This window comes from Eleginops maclovinus, chromosome 2, assembly GCF_036324505.1.
Source record: "Eleginops maclovinus isolate JMC-PN-2008 ecotype Puerto Natales chromosome 2, JC_Emac_rtc_rv5, whole genome shotgun sequence".
Lineage (NCBI taxonomy): Eukaryota > Metazoa > Chordata > Actinopteri > Perciformes > Eleginopidae > Eleginops > Eleginops maclovinus.
Genome location: NC_086350.1, coordinates 2,545,321 through 2,557,301, shown reverse-complemented (window position 1 = coordinate 2,557,301; position 11,981 = coordinate 2,545,321).

The following is an 11,981-nucleotide window of genomic DNA, read 5'->3' as shown; positions in this document are numbered from 1 at the left end:
AGACGTGTTTCCATTCAGCAGGTAAAGATTTTCCCTCCTCTTTCTTTTTATATCGCAGTGATTACAGGCTCTGCGCTCATTAAATGTTGCTATGCTAATAAGGAGGCGCCTGCTTTCGTCTTAACAAACACTGATTACAGCTGCTCATTAAGCGCCGGCTCTCGGTAACATTAAAATTCACAAAGACCTTTTGAAGCTCAGACCCTGAAACACAGGAGCAGCTGAAGCCGTCGTCTTCACCCAGAGACAGACATGGTTACAAACGTCTTTGTAGGATGTTTTATATTTTGCCCATTTTATTTCATGGGTTGTGACCGGAGTCACAATTCAACCGGTCCTGACACACTTTGCATTGAGTTGACATTACAGTTTAGGGTCCAGCTACTGCCTTTTTATAAGTGCCATGTTTTTTAAAAGCAACAAAAAGTCAAAAGAACAAGATGTTCTCCAAAAACTATAAAATATTCTCTATACCCCGGGCGCCGTACATAGATAGAGATAGAGTCGGAGGATGAAACCCTCTTTATTGTCACACACACACACAGCAGAGCACACACAGTGAAATGTGTCCTCTGCATTTAACCCATCCTAGTGCTAGGAGCAGTGGGCAGCTATTGTGCAGCGCCCGGGGAGCAACGGGGAGGGGGGATTGGAGGTGTCCGGTGCCTTGCTCAAGGGCACCACAGCAGGGCCTAGGAGGTGAACTGGGATCTCTCCAAGTAGCAGTCCACCTTCCATATTTCAAGTCTGTTCGGGGACTTGAACCGGCGACCCTACGATTCCCAGTCCAAGCCCGTACTGACTGAGACACTGCTGGACCATGGCATATGGCAGCTCACTGCTCCTAACACTAGGGTGGGTCAGATGCAGAAGATGGAATTTCCCCACGGGGATTAATGAAAGTACATCTTTGTTTTAAAAAACAATATGTTCTTCTAAAGCAACGAAATGTCCTCGTAAAAAGCTACCAAATGTCCTCCTCATCATCATGTTTCTGGTCTGCCTTCTAAGTATTAATTTCAGAATGATCTTCATTATAATTTACTTTTACATCAGCTCTCACTGTGGATTTACATGACTTTTAAAGCACTTTGCAGAAGTTTTGATTTGTTTTAAAGGTGCTGTATAAATACACAGATCGATTAAGGATTATAAACACCATTAATCACAAGTCCTCACAATAAAAATGTCCTTGAAAACCAGAAGTCCTCACTACTCACATTTTATATTTTCGCAGTTCGCCACAAATCCCCCATAAACAACATTTCGTCCCAACATTAAAGTCCTTTGACACGACACAGTCTCACAAGAAGACTACAGAAGACAACTAACACACATCCCGCTAAACGAACTGTCCTTGAAGCTAAATGTTCATAACCAAACCTCTTTATGCAACTCAATACATTATCACAACTACCGTATCTTTAGTCCGGTGTGTATCAGTATGTAGCGTCTCTACTTTAAAGAGTCCTCTCCTGCTGATGTTCAGGTGTATATCAGTATGTAGAGTCTCTACTTTAAAGAGTCCTCTCCTGCTGATGTTCAGGTGTATATCAGTATGTAGTGTCTCTACTTTAAAGAGTCCTCTCCTGCTGATGTTCAGGTGTATATCAGTATGTAGAGTCTCTACTTTAAAGAGTCCTCTCCTGCTGATGTTCAGGTGTATATCAGTATGTAGAGTCTCTACTTTAAAGAGTCCTCTCCTGCTGATGTTCAGGTGTATATCAGTATGTAGTGTCTCTACTTTAAAGAGTCCTCTCCTGCTGATGTTCAGGTGTATATCAGTATGTAGTGTCTCTACTTTAAAGAGTCCTCTCCTGCTGATGTTCAGGTGTATATCAGTATGTAGCGTCTCTACTTTAAAGAGTCCTCTCCTGCTGATGTTCAGGTGTATATCAGTATGTAGTGTCTCTGCTTTAAAGAGTCCTCTCCTGCTGATGTTCAGGTGTATATCAGTCTGTAGTGTCTCTACTTTAAAGAGTCCTCTCCTGCTGATGTTCAGGTGTATATCAGTATGTAGTGTCTCTACTTTAAAGAGTCCTCTCCTGCTGATGTTCAGGGGTATATCAGTATGTAGTGTCTCTCCTGGGACATGTCTCCATGCTTTAATGTTCAGAAAGCTCTTTATGTTTCTCATACTGTCTGTGCTGCAGCACCTCTTTTCACCCTCTGTCTGAAACCAGAGCCCAGTCAGCACTGATTGATTAGCTGGCCGGCTCTGTTGTGATTGGTCAACCGCTTAGAGATGTCCCTCCCCCTTAGCAACAAACTTGACTTTCCTAATTAACGAAATGCACCTCGTGTACCTCGGTTCCCAAAATTGCAAACGTGTGTGGTCCACTTTCAGGAAAATATTGCCCTTCACGTCTTATTTGTCTTAAATAAACATATTCAAATAGGAAATGGGCTTCACGTCTCCTGCAGGAACACTCGACCTTCTTCTTATTTATAAAGCTGTTTTATTTCCTCTTGTTATTCCTCGCTGTGAACACCTTCATATTTCCTGCGTCATTTGTTCATGTAGCAGCCTCACAACTCTTGCTTCCAGCCACTCATTTACACCCTCATTTATCTCTTTTTCTTCCGTGAATTATTATGAGCGATGACTGCATTTATTATAAAAACGGGGAGTTATGATTCCTGGAAGCCGTAGCTGGGGGAGTGGTTAGTTCCTGTTGATGAATGTTGGCTAATCGCAGGTGTCAGACGTAATGTTCTCTTTCATTTATCACATCGTTAAAGGACGTCCCGCTGGGAATCCTAACCAGAACGCTGCCAACGCTCCACTCTTTAAGAAAGCCTAAGTATATTACGGCATATCAGGTGACGGAGGGACAGGATGGAGATCTTTCAATTAACCCATAAGAACCCAGACCCATCTCTACTTAAAGGAGAATAAAGGGGAACATAGAAAACATGTTTTCCCAACAGGTTGAATGCAATAAAAAGGTCTTGTTATGAAAGCGTTATTGATTCTTAAATGGCTCAAATCTTACCCAGCAACAAAAAGCACGCTTTTGAAAAACAATGTCTGGGGAAGAATTTGAGTGATTTTTACATGTTTAATGAGCGCAGTATTTACTACAACTGCAGATGTAAATGAACTGCAATTCATTTAAATTGAATAAAGTGCAGATAAAACACAATTTGGCTTTTACGACTCAAGTCTAGAAATCAATGGCGCTGTTACATTTTAGAAGCTGGCGGCCCGAAAAGAGAAAACTATTTAAATGTTAAGAATAGAGGTCGATTCAAATATGTGTGAAGGATGTGATAAAGCTTACAAGGTTGGATAACAAAGCAAAACACCAACATGTGTGCAAGGATTCCAAAGAAAGGAGTGCACACATCCATTATGAAGGTTGGATATGTTGATCCAGCAGGCAACTTGTTTTAAACAGCAGTATGTTGCACAATTAATGAATATCATTACACACAGTCAGGAAATATGGAAATAGAAGAATAAAATCCATTTTGTAGGATCATGATGCTAAAGTTTGTGATTTTAGACTTTGCAGACCATTTACATGCACTAAAAACTATAGAACACAATTCAGGAAAGGGGAACACACAGCAGACTAAGACCCCTTTTAACTAACAAATAATACACAATGTTCTCTCCACACTTTGGCCCTATTACTCACACAAAACTAAAGTTAGTTGGGTAAGAATTCATTGAATGAGGGAAAGTAAAACAGAGATGGATCTGTTCTGGAATAATTCAGACACGCTGAGCTGTGCAGCAGGCGCTTCATCAATCTCTGATCTCTGAGGACAACCCTAAAGTTTTCTGAGGATCTCTGTGTTCTGCAGATGTCCTGAAGACTCTTCACCCCCCCCCCCCCCCGGAAATATCGCATGTAACAGGATAAAGTCATCAGGGTTAAAAAGAAGAAGACACAATTAGATTACTAGCAAGATTACAATGCAACTAAAAAGGTTGTGTTTGTTGTAAAAAGGAGCAGATTTTTTAAGCCACTTTTCCATTTTCCAGTTTGTTCTACTCCAGACTAAGAGGAGTAAATGTTTTGGAGTAATTAAGTGAAGCTCTCCTAATCAAACACGAGCAAGTTGCGTGATCCCAGGCAGAACCCAGACTTCCTTTTTCATGCACAGATCGGACAGAATAAGAGAAGCTCTTTAAAACCTGCTTTCAGTCTCATCCCTGTTTCGGCTCAGCTCGGCCCGACTCTCGTTGTCAGCTCATGATTTGTGGGTCTCACAGGAGAGGAGCGGGAGGAACTCCTCCAGGTTAAAATCTGCAAACAATGAGTCTTCTGCTGGGGCCTGATGGATGGTGCACATCCCGGCCCATTTGTCTGTGCTTTACGCTGTTCCGTATCAATTGTTAGAGAAACTTTGCTTAACATGCAGTCCTGAATGTTGGCCGGTCACAGCAGAGATGAGAGCAAGAAGAAGAAAAAGACAAAGAAAGAAAGGAGATAAGATGGATGGTAGCTCGGGTCGGAGGGATATATTAAAAAGCAGACAATGGTTTCTAGTATTTATAATTCAATGGATCTTGAGAAGCTGCCGTTCTGATTCTCATTCTCACAGGAAAATAAAACACAGTGTAAGATAAAGGGGACATGACTACCCTGCGATTTGTTCTTATTCTTAACTCCCATTAAGAAACCTTTTGTAGGCATTCTCTTTTCGGGTTTTCTGTCCCAACACAATATCTCGAGAACGCCTGGAGGGAATATCTTGAAAATCCACTTCCACACGAGGATGAACTGATACGATTTTTGGGGTAAAAGGTAAAGGTTATCCTGACTTGTCGTCCGTCCCATTCTCATAAATACCCAGAAACGCCTGGAGGCCATTTAATTACCGGTGCCTTCCTATTCTATTAAGTCAGACAGAACAAGACTTAGGATCTCCAAATACAATGAATGCGGTTTTCCAAAATACCAGGATGTCCTTATGTGCGAATGCATAATTGTCTGGCCATGCAGACCCACAATCCTTTGCAATAACTTAACTGTTCTGGGATTTCCCTCCACGCTCTCGTGACATTTAAAAAGCCTAGAGCTGTACGTTACCTGCTCAGCGACAGACAGACACACTTAGAGAATAGCCGGAGAACAAAGGGAAGCAATCTACCAGATTAAGACTTGGGTCGGACAATGGGAAGGATGAGGATTCAGATGCAGATTTATCATCCACACTACAAGAACTGGAAATCCTGCCAAGTATATGTGTTTAATATCTAGTCAGAATATGTGTTTACATTTGATATAAGACATATCAACTTAGGAAGTAACAACGCAGTGAGATATAGGCTCTTGTTTTTGGACAATGCTTCTTATTTTTCATTCAGATTCAACTTTTTCTTTTCATTCGGGTTGGAAAGTCTCAAGAAAACAGAAACTTTTACTTGATTTTGGAACATTTTTTCCAGTGCAGGAGCTGGTGGAGACCAAAAACGGAGGTAAAAAACTGAGAGTATTGGGCTTATTGATCAGGTGAGCACAAAGACAAACGACCAATAATAATGTAAGTCATTGTGTTGCTCTTAAGTCTTTCACATGGAAATAAACTACTGTTAGCTAAGTTCTACTCCTCTTATGATGAGGGGGGTCACTCCAACAACAAGTTACTCTTTACAGTCGATGTAGCCTGATATTTAAAGTTTGGCGGATGTGAAGAGAATCAATTAAGAGGAATGGGAGGATGAAACCCTCTTTATTAGTCACATACATGCACACAGCAGAGCACACACAGTGAAATGTGTCCTCTGCATTTAACCCATCCTAGTACTAGGAGCAGTGGGCAGCTACCGCGCAGCTACCGCACAGCAATGGGGAGGGGGGATTGGAGGTGTCCGGTGCCTTGCTCAAGGGCACCACAGCAGGGCCCAGGAGGTGAACTGGGATCTCTCCAAGTAGCAGTCCACTTTCCATATTTCATGTCTGTTCGGGGACTTGACTTGACCCTACGGTTCCCAGTCCAAGCCCCTACTGACTGAGCCACTGCTGGACGTTAGCGATAAATGAGCTCCACTTTGTAACCGGCATATTGCTCTTCATGCTGAATGTTATTCAACTTTTTATTTCTGTACCTTATTTTATTTACATTGAACACTGATCTGAAGTGTATTCCTTGTCATTTAGATTGATATTCCAATGGTTGTCTTTGCCTCCGTTGCCACTTTTCTGTACTTTGAAACTTTCTGTTAGCATCCATGCACAACATTAGTACTTCACTCTTGTATTATATAACCCTCGAGAAAGATCTGGCCCGCGTCGGACGTTTCTCCGTCTATCTGAAACGACAGAACCCCGCTCAGTCGGGATGCTAAAACAAAAGTGCGTTCAGTCGTTTTTCGACATGTTGTTCCATCACTTAAAAAGAATCGTCACATCCGTTTGCCACCGTGATAACAGTTAAAAGTTTACCAAGAGGAAAATTCTAACTTTCTACTCTTGATTTAACCATACATTTGGCTCTGAATTTGCATGAGGAATATAAAACAGTGTATTTTTAGCGTCTTTGTACCCAGTACAGACAGCAAATCCATCGTCTCCTTGCTGGACCAAGCGGTATGCTTCATGTCCAGCCACCGTCGGGCTAATTGGACCTCTAGAGGAATAATTAGGTGACTCGATGAAAGCGACAGGGCTTTTTGGCTTCACCAACAAACGTCGCTTTATTCCCTTTTGTGCTGCAGATCATGGCGCTTTGCCGTCGCCACAGGAGACGCTGCATGCAAAAGGAGCGGCTGTCAAGACTCAACTCTTTGGTGTCGCCAAAATGCTCAAACCACTTCTTTTACAAACTTTTTGCACACAAAGTTAAAGTTGTATGTGTTATTAAATATGAGCCACAACAGAAAACTTCCATCACTAAACCTCAAGAACCAAGACTTTACAGGTTAGTTTGCCAAGTCCATTTCAAGTCTTATGTGGAGCTACCACCACCTGCTATTGGTTCTGATAACACGTGCTCCATCGTTCCCATTGAGTCACTGCTAAGAGAAATACTGTGAGAAATGGATATCAGTCCACTATCTGTCCACTTCAGTTCAGAGATATTTGCAGAGCTTAGCGTTACAATGCAACAAAAGTAAGGTTCAGAAGTTATAGCGCTATAGCTGGTTAGCAGCGGAAACCGCTAGCTTGTGTGAAATATATAAAGTGAGGCTTTGAGCTAAAAGCTCAATAATAACCATCGATACCTCACGTACATTTCGTGACATGCTAGCCATGTTGGGTTGACGATAACATAGGTCTCGTTATACGCTCACAACCAAAGGTACATCAGAAACAGTCAGGTATAGTTCATTAGAAAATGTGGATGCCAGGTTGAGCTCAAAGAGGTGTTGGTGTTGATAACCATTCACAGTTAGCTTGTTAGCATCTTTTTAGCATTGACTCCTCTCCGAGACACAGACAGTCGTTGTCCAATCATAGTTTAGCAACAGGTATCTCAAACAACATGCTTACTGTAAAATAATCCAACACATTTAAGATTAGGGCAGTCCCACTATCAATCTCTGAGTGATTAAGTGCTCTTTAACACACATTTTGAGGCCTTTTATGAATCTGTGCCATTAGTGCACATTTCTGCAGAATTTGACTTTGGTAATTTTACCAAAATCAAAAAAGTGTTTTGACAAAAAACACAAGTGTTTACACAGAGCTGCAAAGTTACTAAGTAGAAATACTCAAGTGATTGCATTATTTTGGAATTACCATGCAGGAAAAGCCTGGAGAGTTGGATTTAGGATGGAGATTTAGATTAGGCCTGATGCTAAAAACATAAAGCTTGAGAGGTTGCACGGTTTTGCATGATACCAAAGTAAGGAAATATGTTTGGAAGTAAATAACAAGTGTCCATAAGGTTACTCAAAGTTAATGTCCTCTTAACTGAGTCAGCATCCAATGGAAGTGTCCATTAAAAAATAGTCAAACTCACCAGAGTTAAGAGCAGGTAGTCCGGCCTCGAGTCGATCTTCAGTCCTCGGCTCAGTTTTAAAGTTCCTGGAATCCCATAATACTCCTCCTTTCCTTGTCATGGACGAGGTTTCACCACAACGCTGTTTCCCATCTCCACTGCAGCCAGGATCTGTCATATTCACCTCTGTGTGTCTCCAAAAGCATGTTCCCTCGTCCGCACAGCAAACATTTCACATGCCTTTGTCCTCCAGGCCACCCCCCCACCACACACACACACACACACACACACACACACACACACACACACACACACACACACACACACACACACACACACACACACACACACACACACACACACACACACACACACACACACACACACACACACACACACACACACACACACACACACACCTGTGTTGCTGAGCTCCTGATTACCTGTCCAGTGTCAGCTGCACTAGAACGCACACACACAAAAGCAAGGCTGAGAAGCAGCGGTGGAAACAGAATTCAGAACATTTGATCTTGCACACATTTCAGGGACTTTACTCGAGTTCTTTTTCTCATTCTACTTATTCACCTTATTTAAGATGATATGACCTCTACATTTCAGAGAGTAGTATTGTACTTATTGTTCCAAAACAAATGTACCTGACAGCTTTAGGTACTTTGCAAAGAAAGAATTGTTATGCACACAAAACATGTAACTAATCCACAATTAATTGGCCAATATTTAGATTGCTTGAGTCTGTTTTAATGTACAAAAACATGTAAGTGTTTCATCTTAAAAATAGAAAGAATTACTTATTTTTTTCATAATTTTAATATATTAGCAATAATGCACAGGTCACTGTTGGCCCCTAATGTAAGGTAAAATACAGTTTCCACAAATGCATGAAAATATCAAGAATAATCCAATTATATTATACACAGTAAAAAAACATAAAATCAGTGCACTTTCCAGAAGAAGAAGAAGAAGAAGAAGAAGAAGAAGAAGAAGAAGAAGAAGAAGAAGAAGAAGAAGAAGAAGAAGAAGAAGAAGAAGACTTTTTTTGACTTTTACAAAAACACTTTATTACAGGTTTACATCAAGTACAACAAAAATCTATTTACCTAGAATAGGTAAATAAAAAAGCTAAGCCTTAAAAACTTGTGTAAAGTGCAAATCATCATTAATCACCGAACATACAATGTCTTTATAACACCACCGTTGTTTAAAAGCTTCCAAGTCCCCAATGTGTTTGTAAAAACGATGCTCTAGCCAGAGTCTGGCTCTGATGTTGCACAGCCAGATCGCTTTTGCTTCTTGTCCCTTTTTGTTTTCCACTCTGTTCTTCCTACTTAAGTATATAGCCATTTTTGCCTCACCAGAGAGGTAGTTTAGGAGCTGCCACTTTTCCTTGCTTGTCTTTTTGTATGGCGCTCCCATGATAAACACGCTCTCTGTAAAAGCTATACTAAAAAGACTAAAAACCAATGTTAAAAGAGAGAAGAAACCCGTGAGTCTCTGGCACTCTGTAAAAACATGGAAAACAGTCTCTCTAAAACCACAAAATGGACAGTTGTTACTGACAGCAGGATTGATGACAGAGATAAAAGAATTGGAGGCGATAGCGCCGTGTAAAATTCTCCACTGGAGGTCGGCAGTACGTTTCTTTAAGGGGGGTTTGTACAGAATCCTCCACTGTGGGCCTGGTCCGTTTCCGGCACCCAGTCTAGTGCTCCACACAGTGGAGGCCCTGTCCTTCAGTCCATTTTTGTTGATAGTTTTTACAATGTTCATGTAAATAGTCTTTTTGTCAGCTTTGTGTATAGTCATGTTCTCTGGGTTTGCAACCTTGAGCAGGGGGCCCGTCAGCTCTCCGAGCCCTGGGCTCAGGTATATCTCCGGGAAAGGGTCTGTTGGGTCTGGTTTGGCTCTGCCCTGTCCGTAGCTCCTTAACAGTCTCTGCTCCTCAGCGCAGAGGCTCCGGCTCCAGAGTTGCAGGATCCTCTGGGCCACCCGGACAGAGTGTAGACCCAGCAGAGAGCCCAAGGCCCGGGCGTCGCTCAGCTCCGGCCCCGCTGCTTCCACCACCTGCTGAAGGCTCAGGGTCCCAGATCTGCGCAGCACCACCGCCAGTCCTGGTGTCTCGCTGCAGCTAACGTCCAGCCTGGCTCCATGAATCAGAGGCTCTTTTAACAACCAGTGCAGAGAGTCAGTCTTTGGACACCTTCTATGGTTAAAAAGGGCCCAAGACTTAAAAACACCTTGATAAAAGGGAGGTAACCCACTTAACTTTAAAATGGTTAAATCAGTTAAAAACAGAGCAGCATCCAGCCCCAGGTTACTCACACGTCTTAGAATACAGCTGCTCGCATCTCTCCACACCAAATCAGCCGGGCCGGTAAGATACCTTTGCAGAAACTGCACTCTAAAGGTGGCTGTTCGGCTGGCCAGGTGGACAAGGCCCTGTCCCCCCTCCTCTCTAGGTAAAAACAGCACCCCCTGTGGCACCCAGTGTAGCCCATCCCAAAAGAAATCTACCAATCTCTTTTGTATTTGGGCCAGTAGGCCTGAGGGAGGGTCTACACAGGTAAGGCGGTGCCACAGTTGGGATGCCACAAGGTTGTTTAAAACCAACACTCTACCTTTAAAAGACATCTGCGGTAGCAGCCACTTCCATTTGGACAGTTTTTCCTCAATTTTTTCTGTGACGTTCTCCCAGTTCTTCTGGACTATATTTGTGTTCCCTACAAACACCCCCAGGTACTTTATGCCATCTCTTTTCCATGTCATTCCCTGGGGGAGAACTGGGAGACCGCCCCGCCACTCGCCGACAGCGAGGGCCTCGCTCTTCTTCCAATTGACCCTCGCTGCCGATGCTGAACCAAAATCTGTCACAATATTGGTTAAAATGTCTGCATCCCTCTGGTCACTAATAAAAACAACAATGTCGTCCGCATACGCAGATAAAACCGTGCTTCCATTAAAACCAGGTAAATGCAGCCCTTGTAATTTAGAGCGTATTTTGCAGAGGAGGGGTTCTAGGGAGAGTGCATAGAGCATCCCAGACAGAGCACAGCCCTGCCGGACCCCTCTACACACTCTAAAAGGAGCACACAGCCCACCGTTGAACTTCAGCACACTCTCAATCTTATTGTACAAGACTTTGATCTTAGCTATGAAACCAGCGCTGAACCCAAACTTCTCCATTACTTTCCAGAGGAAGCTGTGCTCAACGCGGTCAAAAGCCTTTTCCTGATCTAGAGAAATCAGACCAGTATCAATGCCCAATGAGCTGGAGACCTCCAAAACATCTCGAATCAGGTGAACATTGTCCACCATGGACCTGCCGGGCACACAGTAGGTCTGGTCCCGATGGATGACCTGCTCAATAGCTCTCCCCAACCTGGTGGCCAAAGCCTTGGACAGAAGCTTGTAATCCACACACAGCAAAGACACAGGGCGCCAGTTTTTGATGTCCTGCAAGTTCCCTTTTTTTGGCAGCAGCGTGATCACCGCTCTGCTGCAGGACATTGGCATAGAGCCAGAGGCCAGACTCTCGTTAAAAACATCTAACAGGTCATGAGACAAGATGTCCCAATAGGCTTTAAAAAACTCAACCGAGAGGCCGTCGATACCAGGAGCCCGCCGTCCCTGCATGCCTTGCAGTGCGGCCTGCAACTCCTGCGTTGTCAACGGCCCTGCGAGCTGTGAGTTGGCCTCCTCAGAGACCTGAGGTAGTTCTGCACAAAACTCCTCTGACAGCGTTTCGTCCTCGTTGTACTCACTCGTGTAGAGGGTGGAATAAAAACTCACAGCTCGCCTCCTGATCTGGCTTGGCTCTGTTAATTCCTGCCCTGTGTCTGACAGCAGTGAGTGGATTACCCGCCTCCGTCCATTCTTTTTCTCCAGGCCAAAGAAGAAACTAGTGGGGGCATCCATCTCGTTTATGTTTAAAAACCGGGACCTGACCAGTGCACCCTGAACTTTAACGTCCAGCAGGCTGGCTAGAGCCATCTTTTTCTCTTTGAGGATTTCAATATATCCTCGATCTCCTGTGGACTCGCTTATTGTTTCTAGTTCCACTATAT